Below are 25930 nucleotides of genomic sequence, written 5' to 3'. Positions count from 1 at the left end.
ATCAGCATAACTGGAGATGCTAAAGTGCTGTATCACTAGAAGGACTACTGTCAAACTATTCCCAGCACAAATGGACACAGGAGGTATCATAAACCTTGAGGATTTTCCCATTTGAATTGCTGATCCAAGAGGTTTAGAACTGCATATTTGCTCTGATAGGGTTTGATTCTGTGTCCATTAAAAGTTATGATAGTGCTCTCTCTTCCATGACACAGGATCTGGCTTATAAATTTTGTAAAAACATCTACATTTTTGTGTGCCCATTCAGACCAAGCTTTTCCACCAAACCATTTAAAACTTTGATGTTCAGCAGGTACAACTGCGTTTCACACACATAATTGCCCATCCAGAGAACAAGTAGCTATTATATCTAGTTCCTGCCTTGAGTTTTTCCTGTTTTTCGCCACTGACTGAAATCCACTCATACTTTAAACTACTATGAGTGAAAGCAGAATCAAGACCATACTGACTGATTCTGATGTGACTATCATGTTTTATTGACTCAAGTACTAAATGTTTCAGGGCTGAATCTTCATCCTGAGACATACTACGTCTTGGTATTTAGGAAAACAAGAGGCTGCTGTATGCATTGTTTCATGTGTACCTTACTGCAATTACTCACGCATCTAGGGTAACATGCCAGATGAAGGCATAAAGTGGTAGGTGGTTTTCCCCACTACATCTTTTATAGCATTCTGGAAGGGATGATGAAGTCAGAAGTCTAGGGAAAAAAAACCTCTTACTCTTTAGGAAATGGGATTCTAGTTTGCCGGGATCTCAGCCAATTAGAATTCAGATTACTTGATAGACTGACATTTCCTCATAATTCCAGTAGTGCTCAACTTTTAGGAGGTGAATCATAAAACTCTACCAATGGATCATGACTGCCACTGAATCCATCCCAATGTGGGATTGCTTTTTCAAAAAATTGGGGTTTTTTTGGTGTGGCTAACAGAGAACATGAGCGAATATGTAGCATCAGAGTATGCAGTGTATAATTTTAAACTATGGATGTGAAGCTTTTGGATAAACAGAGCAAGGATTTGGGGCTTTTAAAAAAAGGATTATAGGTGCCTAACTCCAATTGAAACTTCAAAATTTATCCACAGAGGCAGACAAGCTTCTCCCTAGAGGCTACATTTTAAAAGTAAATCCAGAGCACCTCAACCAAAGGGGCCAGAATTTGGAATGAAAATGGTTAACTTAATAGAGAGAAAAGTGAAAGGGAATTGGTCTTCTTATATCCCAACACCATTAGAAACAGAGTTGCTCTCCTGTTATCAGTACAAATACATTAGAATCCATCTGGTATGATGGACTATCACAAAGTAGAGGCTGAGAAAGTAGAGTTTTATCTTAAGATAGGAAGAAGAAAGAAACAACTCAGATTTAGTAGAAGATATTGTCCCCTGTCCTTCAAGACAGTTGAATATCTGTCATGAATATTATTTATCATGAGTCTAGACTTTTTTTTTCTGTTTAGCTAATAGGATCAACCCCATTGCCCTCCAGTCCAGGGGATGGCAACTTTTTACAAGCTGTGGGGAGAACAACCTGGTTCCAGTCCAACGCGGGCCAGATGCCTTCAGTAGCACATCAGTGGCAGGGGGTTTTCCCTGTACCCGCTCTGGGACCAGGTGACTGGGAGCTGTTGCCCTGCTTCTCCCAGTACCCCTGCTCTCTGGCTGCAGTGTGAGCACAGCTTCCAGCTAGTGGGTACCTGCACCAGGACCAGGTATCTGAAAGCTGAGTCCACAAAGCCAATGTTTCTCCCCACTCACTGCCCTCCCCACCCCATGGCTGTGGCATAGGAAGTTACACAGCTCTAATGCAGCTCTCCAACATCTGGAAGCTGTTCCCATGCCAGAGGTGGGTGGGGAGGGGAGAAGTGGCAGCAGTATGGATGCAGTTTGCAGATGCCTGGCCCCAGCACAACTCCCCATGGATTGGAAGCAGCACCTGTGCCTCTGTTGGTGAATGGGGAGCTGGGCAAAGTGGCGGTGGCACAGGCACAGAGAAAGTCCTTGTTGCTGATGTGGTGCTGAAATCACTTGGCCTGTGTTGGATCAGAGCTGGGATGATAGATAGAAACAGCAGCAGTGTGGGCACAGACAAAGCACTCCTGCTCTGTGGGCCAGATCCAGTGGCTCTGCAGGCTGGACCTGGCCTGAGGGCTGTATGTTGCTGACCCCTTCTCTAGTCTAGTAATTCTTCTTCTGTATTTACTAAATTTAAGAGGATGGGTTACTCACAAACTGTTCTGTTTGGACCATATGATAGGCCACCTAAGTTGCATGATGTTGTATGATCTTTAACTGTATGACTAAATCTTGGAGGAAAGTAAAGATATCAAATGTGTAACAAATATCAGATAACAAGCAATATATTTTTGCTATGTAAAATAAGTTTACAGCTAACTGTTGTGCTATATATAAACATTCACAAAACTTTCAGGTGTTTTGCTACTTCCAAAAAAACCCATGTATGACACCAAGGAGCATGCTAAGCTGAAGTCTAAGGGAGATCCTTATGGTCTTGTAAGTGAGAGAAGGCAGAAAATAATGGAAGTGCACCACTTGGCTGCATGAGTGATGGAAAGCTGAAGGATTTGGTTGTGTGGAACATTAGGTCCGATTCCAGCAGGTGAGAAATGATACAAATGGAACAGTTTGCCTCTCACAGGTAAGTGTGAGGCTAATCTTCTCAGTTGGAGGCAATCTGGAGTATCCAGGGGGATATTAAATTAGCAGTGCAAGAGGAGGGTGCTAAGAAGGCAAATGAAGATAAGTATCATTCAGTAAGTTGTGAACCAACATGGAAAAGAATGTAAAGAGATAAAAACGTTCAGTTGCTTATATCCTAGCAGTAAGAATCTGGGTAGCAGGCAAGAGGAATTGGCAAATTAGAAGAATTGTAAAATAATTTATATTGCTGAAACTGGGTGGGATGATGAGCATAACTAGAAAGTTAAACTTTGTAGGCTACGGGCTTGTTGGCAAGCATAGAGTGGGTAAACAAGGAGGGTAGTATTCTGTTTTAAAGACACCATTGCTTGTTTTGAAATTGTCAGTAACTTAAAAGCACAGATTTTTTTAATGCCATGAAGGAATTCCCAGGAGGAAGCTGGTTAGAGTTCGTTACAGTTTGGATCAAACCAGAGAGGAGGTTAAGTTACTCTTTAAGCACTATGAAATGAGGAAAGACAAAGTGTGTTATCATGGAAGACTTCAGTGTAGGAGACATATACCAGAGGTCTCATTGCAGCCAGTATTCAAATATCACCAGAGTTTCTAAAATTATAGATAATGCCTTTCTAACACAAAAGGCATTGCAACTGACAGGGAATAACTCCATTTTGTACCTCATTATGACAGGTGAAGACAAATTAATTGCTGTATTGGGAGTTGGTAAAAGCCTGGGGAATCAGCACTCATGACCTGATTACATTCAATATGGGCAAACGGGGGGGGGGAGGGAATTCCAACTAGTAATACACAGTGCTATGAAAGCGTGTATTTCTCAAAGCTGAGATAAATTGACTGAGAGGAAAAATTCAGACAGAAAAGTGTGAGTGAAAACTGAGAGGTCTTTAAGACGAATGCCATTGGCGATGCGTAGGGGGTGAATGTGCAGCCCCTGATATTGGCTGTGCCCTCCCTGAGATTGCCAGTGGCATCTGTGGGCAGTCACTGATGGTTGCTCAGTGCTCGCCCTCCCCACCCCGGCTGCCAACATCACTGTGGCCACCTGGTCTGCCCTCGCCACAGCCTCCTGCGGGTGGTCCCTGCTTGCCGCTGCCGTGCCCCTGCTGCCACCACTGATGCCGCCACCTGCGGGCAGTTGCCATGCCCCCCAGCCTCAGGAGGCGCGAGGTGTTCATGAAGAATGCATTAAATGACCAAAAATGCTATGATTCCGCAGTCAGGAAAGAGGGAAAAAATGGGCTAAAATGGCATTCTGGAAAAGTGTCAACAGTTAGAAATGGAAGGGTTATAGATCTGTTCATATAAATTAGCAATTATGAATCTTGGAAAAGTGATGCATTTCAAAACATGAAGGTAAAAATAATCCACGGATGGAAGGACTGAGGACAGTGAGGAAGAGTTTAAGAACCTTAGGAAGAACAGTTGCCCTATCAAAGGTCCAGGCCCAATACTAGCTGGAGATGATAACATTGTTAAGAATAATGCAGAGAAGATAGAAGTATTCACATTTTTGTTCTCTGCTCAGAGGCAACAGGTTGATGTACTTGTACCACATGAGGATTTTGAAGGATATTGCCATCAGTTATAATCAAGAAAAACATTAAAAATATTTACTCAGCCTAAATATGTTTGAATCAGAAGGCTTCAAAGACTTGTACCCAAGACTCCTTAAGGAATGGCTTAAGGGGATCTTAATATTTTCCAGAAAATTGTGAAAAATCCAGAGAATTGAATGAATATTAATGTTTTGCTGTACATCAAAATGGCACATGGAATGACCTAGGGAACTGCAAGCCAGTTATCCTGGCATCAAGCCTAGGCAAAACAATGGAAAAACTGCTCAATTAATATTTAATCAATAAAGAATTAAAGGATAGGAAATAATTAATGCCTGTTGAGATGGTTTTATAGAAAACAAGCCTTGTCAAACAAGCCTCAATTCACAATTTGATAATATTAGTTTGGCTAATAAAACTGGCTTCCTCTCAGATCTCAAAAAACAGCAGTTAATGGAGAATTATTAGCAAACAAGCATGCTGTAGTACAGTGGGGGCCATCTTTTTTGGCAGGTGTGCCACCATTAGTCCTGCATTCTCTCTGAGTGCCACTTTGATCCCCTTCCCCTGCCTAATCTGTTCTGTTTTCTTTTTCTTGCACTATGATCCCTTCCTAATCCACTGCTCTGCTTTCTCCTTCCTCCCTTGTGTTCCCTGCCCCATCTGCTTCTCTGCTTTCTGCTTCCTGTCCTAGCTGTGGCTTTGCTGCTTGCGCCCTCTCTGATCTGCTGCATACCACACACAGAGGCTGCCCATGTGACTTGTGGCATGTGTGCTACAGGTGGGCTCCTCTGCTGTAGTATGGTCCTACAGAGAACAACAGTAGGCCTGATGCTATTCAACATTTTATCCATGTTGAGGAATAGATAAAAAATCTAAAATTGTATTTGCAGCAAATAGTTTTTGAAGACTGGTTGAGTGGAGAATACTGAGGAAGACGGGTCAGCCAGACAGACTGACCTGGATCCACCTATGCTTTAATCATAGAATCATAGAAGATTTGTGTTGGAAGGGACCTTAGGAGGTCATCTAGTCTAACCCTTGCTCAAAGCAGGACCACCCCAACTAGATCATCCCAGCCAAGGCTTTGTCTGCCTGGGTCTTAAAAACCTCCAAGGATGGAGATTCCACAAACTCTCTGGTCAACCTGTTCCAGTGCTTTACTGTCCTAGTGGGAAAGTTTTGCCTAATATCGACATAAACTTTCCTTTTTACAACTTGAGACCATTACTTCTTGTTCTGTCATCTGCCACTGAAAAGTGTCTAGCTCTATCCTCTTTGTAAGAAAACTGCTATTAAATCCTCCATCAGTCTTGTCTTCTCCAAACTAAATAAGCCCAGTTCCTGCAGCCTCTCCACAGATGTCATGGGCTCCAGCTCCTTTACCATTTTTGTTGCCCGCTGTGAGACTCTCTCCAATTTTTCCACATCTCTTCTGAAGGAGAGGGCCCAAAACTGGACACAAGACTCCAGATGTGGCCTCTCTGGTGCTGAATAGAGGGGAATAATCACTTCCCTCAATCTTCTGGCAACTCTACTACTAATGCTGTTCGGTATGACATTAGCCTTCACAATCAGGGCACACTGGGTGCTTGTACACATGACTATGTTGCCATGTACACATGATGAAAATTCCCCTTTGTGTGGCTTAGTGGTGTCGCACTTTACACCATTGGTTCCTAACCTCAGGGAGTGACCCAAATCAGAGTCACAGGGGGTCCTCAGTAGGGTCGCCGGAGTGGCGGGCTGGTGGGTGGGTGGGGCAGGGCTGCTGTGCACAAAGTGGGCGATGGTGGCTCCACCACCCCGCCTTTGGGACACCACCGCACTCTGCTCTCAGCAGCCCCCACGGCATGAGGTTGGGAGGTCCTGTTGTTAGCCAATTTAGGGTTGCAGCAAAAAAAGGTTGGGCACCACTGCTTTACACACATGCGAGTTTGGGGGGGTTTAAGTCCATTCTCATTGTTACAAACTAAACCACATCCCAAGCAATGTTCCCTCTAAGGAGTAGCAGTCCGTGAGCGCATCGCCTTGGTCCATGAGTGCACCGCCTTGGCGCTTATGGCGTGGGATACTTACTGAAGAGGGCTGGGGCTGGGGTCGGGGGGATGAGGCTGGGGGCCAGCAGCCAGAGGCTGGGGTCCGGTCCTGGTGCGGGCTCTGCCAGCTCCAGGGAAACTGCTCTGTTCCGCCGCTTCGCCTCGGGGAGCGAGGAGGCACATGGCATCAGGGCCAGGGAGTGGAGCACTTCCCCAGAGCCCGTGCCAGGGGGCAGGACACCCCCAGCCTCAGCCTCAGCCTCAGCCTCAGCCTCAGCCTCAGCCTCAGCCTCAGCCTCCAGCCCTGCCTTGCCTCACCTGGGGAAGGAGCCGCTGCCTGCCCCGAGTGAGGCTCTACCAGCACCGGGGAACTGCTCCATTCCCCGACCCTGATGCCACGTGCCTCCTCACTCCCTGAGGCAATGTGGGGGAGTGAAGCAGTTCCCTGGAGCTGGCGGAGCCTGCACCAGCCCCCCACCCCTGCCTCACCTCGGAGCTTACCTTAAGCTCCTCTCCTGGTGTGCAGCCTTGCAAAGACTGTGCATGGCCAGGCTTTTAGTTGTGCTCAGCTGTGCATGCACGCATCTTAGAGGGGAACTAGATCCCAATATAGGTTAATTTGACATGTTGCACATTACAACAATGATGCCATAAATCTTTTGTGTGTACATGGTAATTCACTGAATTATGTATACTTACGGAAATATGGTAACCCTACTGTTGGGTGTGTTTTGTTCTGAGCATTTAACACTTCATGGGAGTTTAATGAACCCCTAGCGTTCACTGGGTGTTCTCTTTTGAGAGACACAGAGCAGAAGTTTTTGGTCAAGCAGTCTAGAAGAGCACACACACTGACCCAGAGGACATTCAGCCACCTATCACAGCTGTAGATTACAGGTGACCAAGGAACTCAGATCTGGCTCAGGTCTGACAACTACCACCACCCCCACGTTCCTCACCACCCTCTCCCCCACATTCTTATCCCAATTTGCAGTACACCCTTCACCCCTCCCATTCACTTTATCATGGTGGTGATGCTACCACCCCATGGTGTGGTTCTGCTTCCATAACCCACTGTAGTCATGCTTCCTTCCCACCCCCTTTCCCTCTACTTCATCTCCCACCAATCCCTTCCCTGGTCAGCCACAAAGGAACAGAAGCCAGAGGCCGAAGTACAGCCTGTGGTAAGTTTTCCATTGCAGGGGTGGAGGGGGTTGTGGGGGGCACTTGGGCCTATGGTAATAGGGGAAAGCGTGAAAGTATAGATTAGGGTACATTGGAACATGTCAGGCTAACTGCTGTCTTTCTTCCAATTGCCTTCCAGCTCTACCTCACTTGAGGATGGCCAATGCAGCCACCCAGATCCCTGCACAAGGATATTTAGCCACACTGAGTGCATAGGTATGCCCAGACAAGGCTTGAGGAAATCTGCCACAGGAGATTTTGTAGCCTATAAGGGGAAGTGAGGAAGGTGAGTTTGGGAGTATGGGGCAACCCCCCTCTCCCCAGTCTTCTTTCTTCCCCTGAAGCACGCCCATCATTTTGAGAAGAGGATTGCCCCTGCTCTGCTGCCCAGACTCCGGTTTTTGAGAGGGAGAAGTCTCTGAATGGGGCATTTTAGATCTTTTCTTTTATTTATTACTTTCCAGTTGTGGGATAGGGGAGTGGGTATTCATCAGTGTTTCTGTTTTGTCCGTTTGGTTGTTTTTTACTTATTTATTTATATTTGAATTTAAAATTCATTCTTTTTAGTTTTTATTTTTTTCAACAAGGTTTTTTCAATCAAGCAGTGCTTTAGCGATCTGTGGGGTGTTAGTCTTGTCAGTGATGGCTGCGGTTGGTGGTAGGGGTCTCCTTTGAGGGGCTGCTGGTGTGATTTTGGTGTAGGGGATGCTTTTGGCCATGAGGGGTGACTGGCTGCCCTTGGGGTTTGTCCATTCAGTCCTCTGCTCAGTGCCTGTCTTTTTTTCCACTGTGTACTTGATGCATTTCAGGGGTAATCCACAATCATGACCATCAGCAGATTGACTGTCCCCCATAACACCATGAATTCACTCACTGCTTTTAAGTGAAACTGTCTAGTGGGGTTCTGTAAACCTGGTCATAAACCCTGGTCATAAACCTAAAGTGCAGCAGCTTTATGCATAGTGGGTATACACTGTGTCATAGCATCCAGAACCAGCATGCCCATAACATTCATAGAGTGCCTGTGGGGTCAGCCAGTGCCCTCTGCCCTGGCTTGACCCAGCCTGGTCCCAAAATGTCCCATGTGCACACCTCTGACTGGCACCAAAAGTTGCAACAATTGCAGAGCATGTCTGCTATCCACACTTTGCCCAGTCACTACAGCAGGGGCGGGCAATTATTTTGGGTGGAGGGTTGCTTACCAAGTTTGGGCAAGCTGTCAAGGGCCATATGGGTAGCTCTGCCCCTTAATAGGTGCCCTGCCCCCTGGTTGCTATCTTGGCACTGGAAGTCCCTCCCCCTAATCCCCAACCTTTGCCACCAGAAGCCGTTCCCTTTGTCCCCAGAAATACTCCTTTCAGCAATGGGTTTTGCCACCTCTGAACCAGAAGAACACCAAATTATATTCTAAAAATCAAACATCTACCACATTCATTGATTTGATTTAACAAAACCTTTTGTCCTGCTTTACATGTATTTGTGTAGTGTACATAGAAGTGATTGCACAATAGCTTTAATGAAGTCTTACTCTTGTATACTGTGAGGGTGTGGGGGGCATGAGGGGGTGGGTATAGGTTTGTGAGGGGTGGATGGGGTGTGGGTGTGGGGAGAGGGAGCATGTGGATGTGTCTGGATGTGTGGGGTGTGGGTGGGTATGGGTTTTGTGGGGAAGGGTGGCTGGGCTGTATGACAGGGTGTGGATGTGGGGGTCTGCATGTATGGCAGTGTGAAGGGGGGTGTACGTGTATGGTGGGGCACTTGTGGGACTCACCCTACAAACACGCACACTCTCCTTCTCTTTCTCTCATTGCGCACGCACGCACGCACAAACACACACACACACACAGAGTCATGAGTCCCCATTCCCCGCCCACTCTCCCAGCCCCAGCATCCCAGCTCTTGGCTGTCTGTGGCTGGCCACCTGCTGCCAGAGCAAGAGGGTCCAGTCTCTGGTGCACACCCAGGTGGCTTCAGCAGTGGGTGGCAGTGGGCCACCCTGTGGCAGCACTCCCTCAGGGCCCTACTCCCTCAGGGCCCTACACCCTCACCCCCATGTCCAGGTGTTGGCCCTTCACAGGCAAGAGACAGAAGCTTGTTTTGCAAGTTTGCAACATTGCAGAGATAAGATGGTCTGCAGCAATGGACCCCAGTGCCCCCCTCTCTCCCTGCCATAGAGCCCATGGTGCCCAGGCTTGGGGCATGGGGGGCTCCTGGACAACTGGGGCAGGGAGCTGGCTGTTCCCCCACCCTCCTTGCACTGCCCTCCCTGACCCTCTCTGGGGGTGAGGACTGAGAGTCAGCAGCAGGAATGGGGGGCTGTGGGTTGGGACTGAGGGGCACCAGGATAGACTGGGAGTAAGGAGCATTGGTGGAGCAAGAGGTCTGCAGGTCAGGAGTGAGGGGCAGCAGCAGGGACACCCCCGCACCCTCCCCCTCTCGCTCCTGCTGGCCACCCCAAGCACAGCCTGGCACTGCTGTGTGCCTTGCTGCCACACACAGGGGCTGCTGCCTCAGGGTTTGGGGCTGTGGGTAAGGGGCACTGGCAGTGCCAGGAGGCTGCAGGTGGGGAGTGAAGGGTACCAGCATGGCTTGGGGGATGGTGGGTCTAGGGGTATGCTGAGCAGATGACCTAGTGACATTCCTGGGCTTCTCATCTTGGGAGAGCTTAAGAGTGCTTCTGGCAAAGGTTCATAATGGAAAACAACCCAGTGTGCACTCCCAGTATGATGTAACAGGGAGCCAGAGACTCCTGCTGCTAAAAAGGGGGAAAACACAGCAGGCTAGCCTGCTGTGCTGGCAGATAGGCAGCTGAGAGGAGGAGAGTTGCATAACAATAGGGATGCAACAGAGAAGAGGAATCTGTCCATTAGACTTGAAGGGGAACATCTGTGCTGGGCTAAGGGGAATCACTTGACCCAAGCAGGCAGCACTCCAGGGCATATAAGCCAGTGCCAGAAGGAGGACAGGTGCCTGGAGGTGAGTTGAGCTCTTCAGAGAGAGCAGTTGCAGGAAAACCCCATGCAGAAGTTGAAGCACTCCAAAGCTAGAGCAGCGAGAACCTGGGGGAAGAGTGTTTACCAGGGGGTGGGGAGGTTTATGTTAACATGACAGATTACCCTTTTTTTCCCCCTAACGTTTGTTCAACTAGGACAGAGAAATTTGTTAAAGTGACAGCTTGCTTTTATGTTCTAGTTTAAACTGGTGGACTGGGTGTGGCTAAAAGGGATGAAGAGGAGACCACAAGGGTGCCTGAGAGGCATGTTATTAAACCCTGCCAGGGGCAGGGGTACAAGTCACAGGGTGCCCAATGGGCATGCCAATCTTCAAGCTCTAATAGGGGTAGAGGTATGAGAAGACAACAGCAGAGGTCAAGAGGGCCAATCGTTGGGGCCAGAGAGGTGGGCTAAGGCCAGGAGGGCCAAAGCCACATCCTGAGAAGGGTGAAATGATGTTATGTTATATACTATCCCTGAGGCCTGGGTGTGCTGTCAAAGGCCATGAACATCACCCTGTGTCTGAGGGCACCAATGGGGATGGAAGGGCTATGACAGATTGAGTAGAGACAGATTTCCAGTGGACTGGGCTCCCTCTGGCTCCTTGGGGATGTCCTCCAACTTTTTTGCAAACAACATCAAAGTGTGGCAGAAAAGCAACAGGGTATCCAAGGAGGCAGGAGGGCACCACAGGAGTCACGTGTTCTCCAGTCACAGTGCCACTGGATGCAGGTCCTGTCCCATATAACAATAAGGGATGGACGAGGGGTGTGGTAAGTGGGAGCTGAGAGGTGATTTTTCTCTCCCTCTGGCACTGGTGAAACCAAAAAAAAAGACTACTGCATGTAGTCTTTGGTGTCCACTCTTTGAAAAGGATGTTGAAAAGCTGGAGCGGATACTGAAAAGAGAGTATAAAAATTATTTGAAGCCTGGAGAAAATGTGTTTTAATGAGAGACTTAAAGAGCTCACTCTCCTCCTCATCAAGAAGGAAATTGAGAGGTGACTCTATAAGTGTCTAAGTACGTCTGGGGGAGAAAATAGTGGGTGCTGTGGGATCCAACCATAAATTCATAGGGTTGGAAGGCATCTCAGAGTCATCTAATCCTACTTCTAAATAGATGCAAGTGTCTTAAAGGATCCCAAACAAATCCTTCTGTAGCCTCTTGAAAACCTCCAAAGAAGGAGATTCTGTAACTTCTCTGGGCAGCTTGTTCCATTGTCTTACTGATCTTAAAATTAAGAAGATTTTCTGAGCTTTAATCAACATCTATTTTTATCCCATTTAAACCATTGCCTTGCATCCTGCCCTTTCTGGCAAGGGAGCAGTATTATTGAAAGGAACGTATGACAACATAGTGTAGGAACGTATGACAAGAAACAATGGCTGAAGGCAGAAAAAATCAAACTGAAAATAAGGCACAACACTGGGAGTGACTAGCCACTGAAACCAACTAAGAAAGGAAGTGTAATGGATTCTATCTCTTGATGTCTTCTGATCAAGAGGGTGGAAGGTGTGCTCTGGTAAACACAAGCTATTGGGCTGCATACAGGAATCACTGGGTAAAAATGAAAGGTCTGTGGTATAGCTCAAGATTATAGATCATCCAACTAGATAACTTTACCATCCTTTGTGCTCTTAAACTTTATGAATCTATTAAATGTGCTACTTTAATCACGAATATTATTCTGAATCAGGGTTATTCTTATTCTTATTATTTTTACTACTTGATCAGATTTACTTGGCAGCTTCCTACTATAAATCAACAACACAGGACATAAAGCTGACAGATATCCTTTTTTGGTTCTTTTAGCATTTAGGACCTTTCCCTTAAGCTGTGAGCAGTAATTCTTGTTGCTGTCATATCACTTAAATAAAGTCTTTCTATTACAGGTATGAATGTTATCACTGGATTTGGAGATAGTGCCATCATTCTTGTCAAGCAGAGCTAGGTTGCATGTTAAACAACGCATAACAACTTGTAGTTTCTTTCATGACTGATGTATTTATTGTCACTTACAACTGCAAAAACCCATGACCTTGAACACTAGACTTGAGATGTCATCATCTTACTGTTACTGCATATAGTGTGGCTGGCAACTGGTGTTCTAGACTATTTCTGCACACTGCAAATTGTGTAAGAGTGTAACTCAGGGATGGGCAATTATTTCAGTTGGAGGGCTGCTTAATGAGCAGGGATCTGGGTTTTCAGTTTCCTGTGGAAAAACATGGATTTTCCCCTGTAAGGGGGAAGCACAGGTTCCCCTTTTGCTAACAGCTCTCTGCAGGCTGGCAGAGTTCCAGCCTGCAAGAACTACTTGCAAAAGGGCAGGAAACCCTAAGCTGTGAGAATCTGAGTCAGTCTGAGCTGGCTCAGACTCACTTTCCCTCCTGTGGTGCGCGTGCGTGCGTGTGTGTGTGTGTGTAAGAGAGAGAGAGAGATGGGAGGGGGAGCACAGTCTGGGTAGGAGCGGCCTCCAGAGCTGGGCCAGGAGCCCTCCTGGCCTGCTAAAGCAGCCTGCATAGGGAAAGGCTGGCTTGTAAGGGAAGGGACTTGCCCAGCCAGAGGCAGGCCCAGCAGAGTCCCTGAGCTCCAGTCAAGGGTTTCCTAGGAAGGGCATGGGGACAGCAAGGGCCTGGGTATAGGTACAGGGAGCAGAACAGCAGGGGCTGGGACTGCTCAGAGCCACAAGGTAGCAGGTGAGACAGCCTCAGCTGGATCTGTGGCCTGGTGTAGGGTGGGGAGCTACCTCTGGGAGGAAATGAGTGGGGGGCAAGCAGGGACTGCAGGTCAGGAGTGAGGGGCACTGGCAGGGCTTGGAGGTCTGTGGGTTGGGGGTGAGGGGAAATGGCAGGGGCAGGAGGAGGGCACAGCATATCAGTGCTTCTCAGCACCACAAAGCAGCTGTGGGAACAGCTGCAGCTGGACCCACATCCTGGTGAGTAAAAGGGTCGAGGAAGCTCTGATTTTCTGTGATAAAAAAACCCAAAATCAAACACCAAAATATATTGGTATTTAGAATGTATTTTATTATAATGATTGAGGCACTGGTAGGCTTCAAAATTGCTTTAAAATTGTAAAATGTCAATAAAACTTTGTGTTCATCTGATACCTATAGGTATACTTGTCTTTCATGTTAGTCATGGAAAAACACAGATTTTGTGGGGTTTATCAGAGAATTTTGGATTTTTATCAGAGAATTCTGGATTTTTAAACAGAAAACCAGGATCCCTGTAATGAGATTTGGTGAGCTGCTGAGGGCTGCAAGGGTAGCCCTGCCCCCTGGTCACTATCTTGGGACTGGAAATCCTGCCCTTACCACCTGACCTTTGCCACTGGAAGTCCCTCCACTTGCTCCCAGATGTACTCCTTTTGGGAGGGGAGTCTGCCATCTTGGCATCTGGGAAAAAACACCAAAATCATACACTAAAAGTTAAGCACCTACTATAACATATTTTAATTTTATTACCAAAAGTATTTTTGTCATGATTTGTGTTTGCATACTGTAGATAGAGGTGATTACATAATAGCCCAAAATGAAGTCTTAGTTTTGTATATTGCATGTGGGGTGTGGTTTGGGATGGGTGTGGGTGGCTGTATGGTATGGTGTGTGTGAATCAGGAAAATGTGTGTGTGTGGGGGGGTGGTCTGTAGAGGGTGTAGCTGTATGTGGGGGTGTGTAGGGTATGCTGTGGGGTGTGTATATGTGGCAGGGTTTTGGGGACAGGGTGTGGGTGTGTGGGATTTATGGGGTGTGATGGAGGGTGGGGAGGTGTCCCCCCCATGGTGCACAGTCCCCACGGCCAGTGGCAGTAGGCAGTGGGCCTTGGGATGCTCATTGCCTGAGCAGGTGCTGCTGCTTAGCAGAGCATAGCTCTAACCAGAGCTGCATGTGGCAGCAAGGAGCACAGCCAACCTGGGCTGACTCTATTGCATAGGCCTCCCTTGAACACATACAGCTCCCAGCACTTGTCCGCCACTGGGGAAGCCCATGCGATGGTGTCAGCTGCTTTCTCCGCTCCCTGCTGCCACATGCAGGTCCCGGGACCCTGCCAGGAAGCAGAAGGTGAGGCAGGGAAGGCAGCCAGCTCCAGCACATGGGGCTTCTCACATGGCATGCAAGTGCCAGGAGCTCCACGTGCACAGTGGGAAACCCTGCACAACAGAGACAGGACCATCTGGCTGTGCTTCTTGCCAACACATGCAGCTCTGGCTGGAGCCACATGCTGCTGGGTGGCAGCACCTGCTGAGGCCATGAGCATTCTGAGGGCCCATCGCCTGCTGCTGCTACTGCCACCAGCAGCAGGGGCTATGTGCCATGGGGAGACTATGTTGGGGGAGTCCCCACATCCCCCTCCACCCTTCCTCACACCCAACAAACTGCACACGCCCACATCCTGTGGAAAAGCTTGAGAGAGTCCCGAGAAGAGACACGTACATGATCAGAGGTCAGGAAAACAGACCTTCTGATGACAGGCTGAGAGCCATGGGGCTCTTTAGCCTGGAAAAGCGCAGGCTCAGGGGTGATCTGATGGCCACCTATAAGTTTATCAGGGGTGAGCACCAGGGTCTGGGGGAACGTCTGTTCACCAGAGCGCCCCAAGGGATGACAAGGTTGAACGGTCATAAACTACTGCAAGACCATTTCAGGCTGGACATAAGGAAGAACTTCTTTACTGTCCAAGCCCCCAAGGTCTGGTACAGCCTGCCATCGAAGGTGGTTCAAGCACCTGCATTGAACACCTTCAAGAGGATGCTTATCTTTCTGGGATCCTATGACCCCAGGTGACTTCCTGCCCTTCGGGCAGGGGGCTGGACTTGATGATCTTCCGAGGTCCCTTCCAGCCCTAATGTCTATGAAATCTATGAAATCCTGCCTACCTGAAGTCTGTGCTCCAGTCGCCCCCCTGGGCATGGACTCCGCACTCACACAAGCCTCAGTCACATGCTCCCCACTTCTGCCCAACTGCAGCTCCCCTGCTGCTTCCCTACCTGATGGCTGGAATGAGCACTGCAGCAGGAAGATGAGGAGTTGCTGTACACCTGGGAAGCTGAGCAGGTCCCCCGGTGGCTGTAGCAGTGGCAGCAGCAGCCTTGCCCAGAAGCTGCGTACTGGCTGGGCCAGGCCCTTCTGCCCACAAGAGTGGGAGTGAGGCGCCCAGGCCAGGCAGGGTACAATTAATTGGTGGGCACCCATGGGCCAGATGAAACTGCCTGGAAGGCTGGATCTAGCCCATGGGCCATATTTTGCCCACCCTGATGTAAATAGATTTTGCTTTGTTGTTACTGATGTAGGGCTGTGTTCACTGATAAATGAAATCCAATTCAGGTTCAGCTTCAGGTTTGATGGTGAAAGGGGCAAAGTGATTGGTGGCACAGGATTTGCTGACAAGGGTTTGTAAAAGTAGTGGCCAACATGTAGAAAGTTTGAGAAAGGGAGACCTGGAGCAATATAGAGTGGAGCATGTAAGGACCTAGAACTGAGTACAGTTACCCAGAGGAAAGGCTACCACTTCATATTTCTGTAGCAGTCTTACCTTTTCAGAGCTTGGGTTGAATCCCAGGATTGAGGGTCTGCTGTTTGATAGGTGGAGCCTGCTCACCAATCTGGAGGCAGCACAAGGAAAGCAATGCCCCACCCTTTTCCAAAGGGAGGGGGCAAGGAGCAACTGGACCTGAATCAGAACTGTGCCAGCCAGGGCCAGAGAACTTCGGGGGTGCGGCCCCTGAAGGGTATAAAAGGGAAACGTGCTCAGCAGGCTGGAGGGGAGATGCTGAGGGATGGCAAGGAGAGAGGAGCTCCAGAGACAGCCATTCTTGGGACCCTGCTTGAGCTTCAGTGGTGTGCAAATCAGCCCATGGGGATCCGGCTCTTGGAGCTGCTTGAGGCACCTTGAGCCTGTGAACCCAGCAAGCAGCTGGGCAGTCGATGTGCAGATTGGCACATGGAGAGCTGGCCCTGGGAGCAGCTCATGGCTGCTCGGGCCTCACGTGGTGCTCAGGTTGGAGCACAGAGAAGCACCTTGGAAGCAGCTCGTGGCTGCTCACGTTAGCCCTGACTCTAGGCCGAGTGACCAGAGCCCCACAGTGTGGCTCCACTTTTAACTAAAAAAGCTCCAGTGCCCAGACCAGGGGCTGGGAAATGGGGGAACCCCTGGTGTGGGACTGGGGAGTCAGAGCCTGCAAGGGCTTAGCTCCCGCGGGAAAGCCTTGGGTGCCCAGTGCAGGGCACCAGGCCATTGAGGAAAGCCGAAGGCACCTCTGGGGAGAGACTCTTGCAGGATCAGCCACCAGAGGACGAGCCTTGAATTCTCCAGAGAGCAAGCGTGAGTTACTGGGGAAGTGGGTCCCGCAGGGGAGGCTGACATGGGTGCGGGAGGTCTGCCACTTCCACTCTCCATTGCAGGAGGGGCACGTCCCAGGGCCCTGAAGGGGAGGGGCTTCAGGAAAACCCCTCGGGGAGGTGCTGAGTGCACTCCCTATTTCGAGGTTGTTATGTTAAGGGCTATATGGCTAGGGGCATTCTTTAAGGGGGTTATATGGTTCATGTGTTTTAATGTCTCAATGTGTATATTGGTATTGTGATTTGAGAAAGTTTAAAGAAATATTATGGTTAATTTACTGGGGTTATGTAGGTTAATATCCCTATGTGTTAATTGTGTTGTATAGATTGTAAGTTATTTGGTTCATATCTGGTATTATATGTGAATTGTGGAATATTATATATAGTATTATATGTTAAGGCTTATAAATATTCTATGTTCTGTACTAAGTGTCTGTATTTATTCTTGTAATAAATTGTACATAGTTAAGTATTTGGTTTAGGCCTAGCTCTGTAGAGAGGGGAGGAAGCCACTCTAGTAGCTGACCCCTTCCTCAGCACTGTGCCTGACTGCCACCATTGTTATTGGAGGACAGGGCACACCCCGCAGGTGTACCCAGGCTACATTTCACCTCTACTGGGTAGCTGTGTGGAGGACCTAGCACTGAGTACAGTTACCCAGAGGAAAGGCTACCACTTGATATTTCACCTCTACTGGGGAGTCTAGGGTCAGAGCCTAGGCTAAAGATGTGGTATGCAGAGAGTGGAAAAAGAGAGGGGAGCTGCAAAGCTAGTCAGAGACAGCTCTGCCAGGAGTTGAAAGGAGGTGAAAGGTTGGGCAGCTCTTTGAGTTGTTTTAGGATGAAAGGATTAATTAGAAATGAAAAGCTCCTACCCCCAAAAGCTTGCATTCTAAAAAGCAAGACAGACATTCAGAACCGAGGTGGAAAAGAATATAAAGAGAAAAAAACGTTATTAATCATATATCAATGCTAGGAGCCCAAGTAATAAGGAAAGGAAATGGAAAATATTATTGATGAGAAGATATTTTATGTAATTGGCATTACTTACCCCTGGTGGGATGATTAATGTGATTGGAACATTAAAGTTGCTAGTAACAAGCTCTTTAGAAGGGATATAGATAGGCAATGGTGTTCCGTTTTGAAGATGCTATTAACAGCTTGGCCCTGCAGGATTTTCAAGGCATATGAAATAATGGGGTGACTAATAAAGTCCTGGAGGAAACTCATAGGGTCTGCTGCAGATCACTGCATTGAATCAGAGGGTGGCATAAGTTGCCTTTTAAGTACCTGTCTGTAATGTGTGGAAAGAAAAAGAATGGGGGACTTCAGTTTGGGAGATATTAATTGCAAAACTTGTGCAATGATAGGAAAACATAAATGCCTTTTCTAAATGTGATGGATGATACTTTTCTAATTTTTATGGTGTCTTACCCAACATGAAGATTCTCTTTTGTACCTAATTATTGTGGATACATTTCACAGGACTTGAAAATGATAGTTACCTAGACCAGGCACAAATGGAAGAGAGACAGAATGGCTGAACAGCAGGTGTGGAGGGAGCAGCTGGAATTGCCTGAACAAGGAGTCCATGACTGGAAGTGGGTGTAAAGACTGGGATATGTATAAAGAGCCTGGAGGAGGAGCCTGGGAAAGAATGGGACATAGGTAAGAAGTCTCAGGAGTTGCAATTGATGGGTAGGAGAGGAGAATGGACCTGAGAGAAGGAGCTAGAAATGGGAAACATAGGATAGGGCTATGATGGAGGGGATGGAGAAGGGGATTAATCTTGGTGGAAATGGTCCAATGGGACCGTGCTCTTTAGAGAGCACACAAACTGTCCTGCTGCCAGCAAATATCTACAAAACCTACTGGCAAAGCAGCTGTCTTATGCATCTCTAGTACTGGTCTGGATAAGGTTGCCTTTGCAACCTAAATTTGGGCCCCCCTCATACATACAGATTACAAAACAGTCTTAGGGTGAAACTACACGTTACACTTAGACCATACTGAATCTTAGGAAAGTTAAGTGGTGTTAAAGTTAGAACATGCTGTGAGCGGTTGCAAGTTATGGGTTAATTTGGCTTTTTGCTTGTACAGTTCTGAAATGCCACAAGAGGGCTGGCAAGCAGTGGCACGGCTAGGAGCCAGGACACCTGGGTTCTATCCCTGCTCTGGAGCAGGGGATATGAGCGTTGCATCTTGGGATGCTGGCCGTCTGCAAATTGCTCATTTTATCTCTACGGAGCAGCCTGAAGCTACCCTAAGATGAGCTAGAGTTAACCTTTGCCTGAAGTGGCATAACTTTGAGATGCTCAGAAGGCACTTACCATGAGTTAATCAGCTTTAATATGTGGATGCTTGCATTTTAAATGCCCTTAATGTTGTCTAAGTGTAATGTGTTAAGTTCAGCCTTACATGATCACATACTGTATTTTTTCCATGGGGACCCTACCTCATTCAGTGCTCAGGGTGCAATTTGTTCTTTGGTTGATGCAGTTCAAACCCTGGCTTGAACTGGCCAGGAGCCCAGCAGTAGGTGGCACTCCTGTGTCAGTATCTATGAACTCTACGAAACACAATATATCATAGCTTAGTTTTCTTAACAACCCGCTTTTTCCCACTGGTTTCAGAAAGACTTTGTCGTACACCACCAGCATTTGGTCACATTTTTCCAGCCTTATAGAGCTGCTTATCAGCATTGCTGGGATTTCATTGCAGCTGTCTCCACAGTCCAGCTGGAATGGAATTAGTCATTGATCTAATAGCATAGTATGGCTGCAAATACGGTTCTCCCTGACTTTGGGTCTCACTAAATTGACTGCTGCTACTATGTTTCATGGACCAGTTAGTATTCTGGCCATGTACAAGCAGACTTTCTAGTGCCTCTTGTACTTCTTCCCTGTGCTTCTGTCTCCAAGTCCCATGCAGGTTGCTGGAGCTTCTTTTCCATCCTGCAAACCCCTGTCTGTAACAAATGAGGTAGGTATCCTATAGACCAGTGTTTCTCAACTCGTGGGTCACAACCCAAAAGTGGGTTGCAAGAATATTTCAAAGGGTTGCAAGTGCCAGAAAAATATGTGAAAGCATGGGTTTCCCCTTGCAGGCTGGCACTAATCCAGTCTGCAAGGGGCTGCTTGGGGCATGGCCAGCATGCAGCCAGTCAGGGTGGTGGGAGCAGGTAAGTATATGGGGAGCAGGAGTTGGAGGGCCAGGGCTTAGGGGGACTCTCTGTGTGTGTGTGTGTGTGTGTGTGTGTGTGTGTGTGTGTGTGTGTGTGTGTGTGTGTGTGTGTGTGTGTGTGTGTGTGCGTGCGTGCGCGCGCGCGCGCGCGTGTGGGGTGGGTAGGTGCCTGCTGGCACTGGGGAAAAGTGGCCTGGTGGCCGGGCACTGAGGCTGTGGCATGGCAGGGGGGTGGGGCATTGTGGGTCGGACACCAGCATGGCCAGGAGGGCATAGGTCAGGACAAGTCAGCCATCTTTGCAAATGGGTCCCAGTACGAACAAGGTTGAGAACCACTGCTATAGACAACAGTTTTCCTCACTACAGTCCTCAGATCCCTCCTGTGTACTAAATGAGGTGGGTTCCTGTAGAAAAATAGGATGTTATCATGTAAATTAAAAACTGAATAAAGGTTGCACAGACACACTTAATTCTTCTGTTTTCTAATTGTTGAGTGCCTTATTTTGCAACCTTACTAATGTTCTTTTAATGCAGGTTTCTGTTTATTATACACACCCATAGTCCAGTTTTGGATTTCCTCTCTTTTGAATATAGAGTTTCATATTCAGCAAACTGCATAAGTCCATACTGGCTCAATCAGGCCTTGTAGTTTCAGTTAAAAAAGTTGCTTTTCAGACATCTGCCTTCAAATTGGAAGGTAGGGCTGTTGGTATGGAAGTGCTGATTTCCCCCTCTCAGAGATTTCTGATGTTCAGTGAGAAGTGAGGGAGCCCTACAGAGGTTTTGACCCCAAACCCACTGAAGTCAGAGGAATGTGGTTTGGATCCAGCCCTGACTGTCCACAACATAAATCAAGGTTACTACTGTTCTCTAAAAGCCTGGAACTATTACAATTTATTATGCCTCTTATTTAAAAGCTGCCTGGCATAAAAATAAATTCAATATTAATAATAAAGTGCTTATTGAGTCTAATGGCTCTTCAGAAAGCTGAAAAAACCCCAAACCTGTAGTACATAGACTTATGCAGCTCACATCTTGCTGATTAACTATTGTGGAACTTGAGTGGCTTTCAGAAAACAGATGGGGGAGGCAGAAAAATGGGATGCTGGTATTTAATGGCTATTTCACTGAGGAAAATCTTTTAAAATGAGTATGGAGTCATGGGAGAGAATGTATGTTTAAAACTAAGACACTATGAATGTAATAATCACCTCTCATAGAACAGGAGGAAAAAAATCTACCTTTACATAGTTTCTCAAGTGCAGGCCTGAGGAGCCTTTTTTGGGGGGGGTGAAAGTTTTAGATCAGGGTTATCAAAGATACAGCCCCATTATCTGGCCCCTGGTGCTACCTTTGGGTCTGAGCTGAATCACATGCTGCTGGACCAGCCCCAGTGCAGGGCCTGGAATTTGCACTGCATGCAGTGCCTGCTCCAAGATCTGAGCTACACATGACACCTGGTTTAGGACCCACATTACATGTGGTGCCTGCCCCAGCCAGTCTGGGATCTGTACCTCATGCAACTCCCCACCCCACACCCAGTCTGCAACTGTGCTGTGCAAAGTGCACATCCCAGACTGGCTGGAATAGTCAGTACAGGTCCCAGATGGGCTAGAGTGAGCACCACCTATAGCATGTGTTCTGGGACCTGCACTACATATGGTGCCTGTTCTAGTTGGTCTCGGACCCATGCTGCATGTAGTGCTCCTCTTCTCCTTCCCCACCAAGCCAGATGCAATGTGCACTGCATGTGACACAGCCTTGGACCAACTGAGGTGGATACCATGTGTGGCACAGGCCCCAGAGTGGGTGCTATTGCCCTGGATCTGGTATAGGAGCAGGGGGAAAGAGGAGGGTGGACATAGGCCTGATCCAACCCATGGACTGGCCCAGTGCCACTTATCTAATCTTCAGAGCTAGACACCCCTGTTTTAGATTATTTGCACATGCAGTTTTGAATTCTGACAATTCAAATTCTGCATACACAGCACTAGACCTAATGCCGAAGCTTCTTTCAAAGCCATTTTTTTCATTTGTCTTTGTTTTCCCCTACTCAAGGAACTATCCATCTGTAATTTAACATCGTGGCCTTTCATCGCTCATGACCACCCCACCATCTGGCTGTGTCCATTCTTGCTTAATGCAACTGCTTCTAAATTTGAATACATACTCATATAGATAAAGTATCAAATAGTTCAATCACTTCCCATTCATGTGATTGATTTCCAATATAAGCTGTCTGGGACAACAACTACTGCATCACAAAAATATATGAAGTATGTTAGGTATTGGCTGGTATAGTTAACAAGATAAATTTGATTGATATAGACTTTCTCAATGCATCAACAGAATTTAGAACATAAAACTGGTCTGTATATATGGAGGTTGAGACCCTCAGCCCTATTCTAAGTTGTATAGCTTGGATGAAACTGAACTGCAAGACTAAACCCTTTAGCCATTCCTGAAAAACTCACAAACACAAGGAGCATCTAGGTTAATACCTCCAGCCAGAGCTGTCCTTAGGGTTTTGTGGGGCCTGGGGCATTTCAGCCTGTGTGGCTTGGTGGGGGAGGGTGGTGAGTGGCTGGAACCAGTGGAGCAGGGGTTGGGAGCGGCTGGAGCCAGCATTGCTCAGAAGCGCATGGTGGCTGCGGCAGGGCCCCAAAGCATGGGGCCTGGGGCTGTTGCCCTGATTCACCCCCTCTCTCCCCAGGGACAGCCCTGTCTCCAGCTACCCAATCTCTCTAAGTTGGATCCTTACATGGACCCCTATTAGCAGCATCTGAGAACCTCCAAATCTATTCAAGAAGTTTATTTTTGCAGCATCCTTGTGATTTGCTGCAGGTCATAAAGGGGAACTGAGGCAAACTGTGGATTTGAATCAAGGTATTTAAGATCCTAAAGTTAAACCTGAAGGCTAAGTATATAAATTCAAAAACCCTGAGCCTGAATTGATTCAATCTTTGCAGGTTAGTCTAACCTGCAAAGCTTGAACCAATTTGGAGGTAGGTAGACATTCCCTTTTTATTCCAGAAATTCAGGCACATGCCTACAGTGGCTCAGGCTAATAGCCAGGGGGTACTAGAGCAGCTCTCCCCCTCCCTTCCACAATGCTGAGCTGGGGAGGAGGGCATGGCCAGGCCCTGGAGGGATGCTTTGATTAGGGAGGTGTTCCCACTTCCTCCCCCATTGATAACAGAGCATTTATCAGTTCTATTATCAACATTTAGCACCCCATCAGAAAACAAAGCCTCTATCATTAGTTCAAGGTCTTCTTAAACAGCTTTTTCCAAGGAAGGAACATTACCAGCTACCTGTTGATTAGCTCCAAAAAGCCCTAAGTGGACACTGTCCTGTTTGCCTTTGTCCTGTCTGCCTTACATAGACACCTCTCAGCATTAGCTAGCATACCACATGCTGCTATGGTATGTGCTGTGGGAAGGAGGGATCCCTGCTTGAGCAGCAAAGGGGAAGCCAGGCAGATGTTGATGCAAGGCTCTGCTGGAGCTCCAGTGAGGCAGTAGATGAGAGAGGCCAGTCCAGCTCTGCGGAGCAGACAGCCCAGCCCAGCCCAGCCCAGAAAGCATACCAGGATGCTGGGGGACTCTGGCTTAACTTAAACCAGGAAGGTGTCTGGGACAGACATTGCATAAACTGGCTTGACCCAAATCAGTTAAAAAGATATAAAGGAGGTGTAATTTGTTAGGCTCTACAACACTGGTTCTTCTGTTTCCAAGGCCACTTGCACCAGAGGAACAGGAACTATTTCCCCCCTGCAGACTAATCCAAAAATTTTTAGTCAAGCAAAACTTCCTTTTACTTTGCTTGAATAAGGATGGGGCCCTTAAATGGCTCAGTGTTCAACGCTCACAGAACTGAAGAGCCTAATGAATTATACCTCCTTCATCAAATAAAACAACTACATTGGGCTCCTTCATGGAATGTTTCCCAGCATGAAGCTCGCTCTGCTTAATATTTCCATCAAGATCTGATCCATATTATGATGATTCATATTCACAGGTAGCCATTGAACTCCTTTCCTAATAAAATTTCTACTCTGTGTGGCTTGGCAGAAATGTTCTCCCTTGTGTGTAAGTGATAGCTTTAGGGTATATAATTATATTTCCAAAGTGGTTTGAATGTTGTTTATGGCTTTAGCTACCATTTAAATAGCAATGCATAGTGCTTTAAGATGCATAAAAACATCTGCAGTTTTCCAGAAGCAAGAGGAACTGACAGCACTTAGAAAATTCAACAGATATGGATAGGTTTGCAAGTGGCAATAAGGTGCAGCAAATAAGAATTGCAATAAGAAAGTCCATTCTTTCATTAAGAAGGTCCATTTCTCATAGCCTTTAAGATATTATTTTATGGACCTTCCATAAAAGTAGAGAGCCTACCTGGTGCAAACCAGCATCACTTCACTGAAGTACAAGGAGTGATGTTGATTTATGCCACCTGATAGTCTGTCCCAGTTCTCAGTTGTCTCCCCTCTGTGCATCCATGTGCAAGCCCATTAACCTTAGGAAGTGAGTGTTCCATGACCTGGTCTGGTAAGAGACCTCTAAGTCATGCTTAATTCGAAGAGGTTAATGCTTTTCAATAGAGAAAAGAGAGTTTTGCCTTTTCTTAAGTGATAATAGAAGATCTACCTTTTTTTACTGGCTAACCAGGCTCTCTCTTGTGTGCAGGCAGACTTTTCTCTCTCTCACCAATTCCAGGATGAGCTGACTTTTGGGAACCAAGATGCCTGCCAAATGCACCCCTTTTGATTTTGGGGCCTCTAAAGATATTGTGACTCATTTCAGCTCTTGTGTCAAAGATAAGTCTTCAGTGATTTCTGGTGTATTGTGTTGTGCTGTGATCTCCTATGGAGGCAGCCCTAAAAATGTAAAGTGACCCATTGCCAAAGTTGTGGTCTTTCTGAAGATCAAAACCTGTTCCCCAATTTATTGACAACTAGGACATACTGATAAGGTCTAGAAAAATATGTGCCTCTTGATTTCTGGCGGGAGCCCAGACATAGTGTGGGAGTGAGGTGAGTACAGCCTAAGCCCCCATTGGTGGTATGAAAAGTACAGTGATTGGCCTCACTATCACTAGCCAGCTGCTGGTGATGCAGATGGGTCTTCCACTGAATAGCCTGCGTGGATTATGCCCATTACAAAAGGTAATATAAGAAACAACTTCTTCATGTGGCAAGATTGACAGTATTATCACTGAGCCAGGGGCTGATAGCAAAAGTTTTCTCTATTCTAATCCCCACTCTGGCACAAACTATGATATGCTGGGACCAGCCATATAGTTTTTTCTACCTTAGTTTCCTAAACTGTGAAGCAGGGTTAACAGTATTTAACCTACCACAGGTATTTTGTAATAATGAGTGACCTTTTGTTTGCAAAACACTAAATAAGGGCTAATGATGGAGAGTTGAGGTAGTACCCACTTCTATTCTCAACTTGCATCTTCAGCAACTTGTAGTGTTTCCAAATGAATCACACTGGGTTTCAAATTTTCCACATTTGGTCTTAGGCCACAGGCCTCCATTAGTCTCTCCCCTGCTTGATAAGTACGTGTGTGTGTGTTTGGGGTGGGGGAGGAGGGGGGCTGAATTCTACAGAAAACCGTTTCTGATTTCTTTGGATTTTGGGAATGCATATTAAAACAAGTTGTCCTCCCTTTCCCATCCACTACCTCCCAGCCTTCCCTCCAGTAAGTACCAATTACTCTTTGTCACTCTTTGTGGAGGCAAAACTGTAACTCAGTCTGAGTTTGAACCATTTTTTTGCTTTGCAGAAGTCTTTGGAAATACAGGACATAGAACTGGATTGGCCTCCATGGAGGCCGCTGTCCCTGTAGGCAACCATGTCATTTAATCCCCTTCATAAACTTGTCAAGCTCCATATTAAGTCATGAAGAGATAAGAA

The sequence above is a fragment of the Gavialis gangeticus genome, unplaced genomic scaffold (assembly GCF_001723915.1).
Source record: "Gavialis gangeticus isolate Ggan-Ray unplaced genomic scaffold, GavGan_comp1, whole genome shotgun sequence".
Lineage (NCBI taxonomy): Eukaryota > Metazoa > Chordata > Crocodylia > Gavialidae > Gavialis > Gavialis gangeticus.
This window is presented reverse-complemented; position numbering follows the sequence as displayed.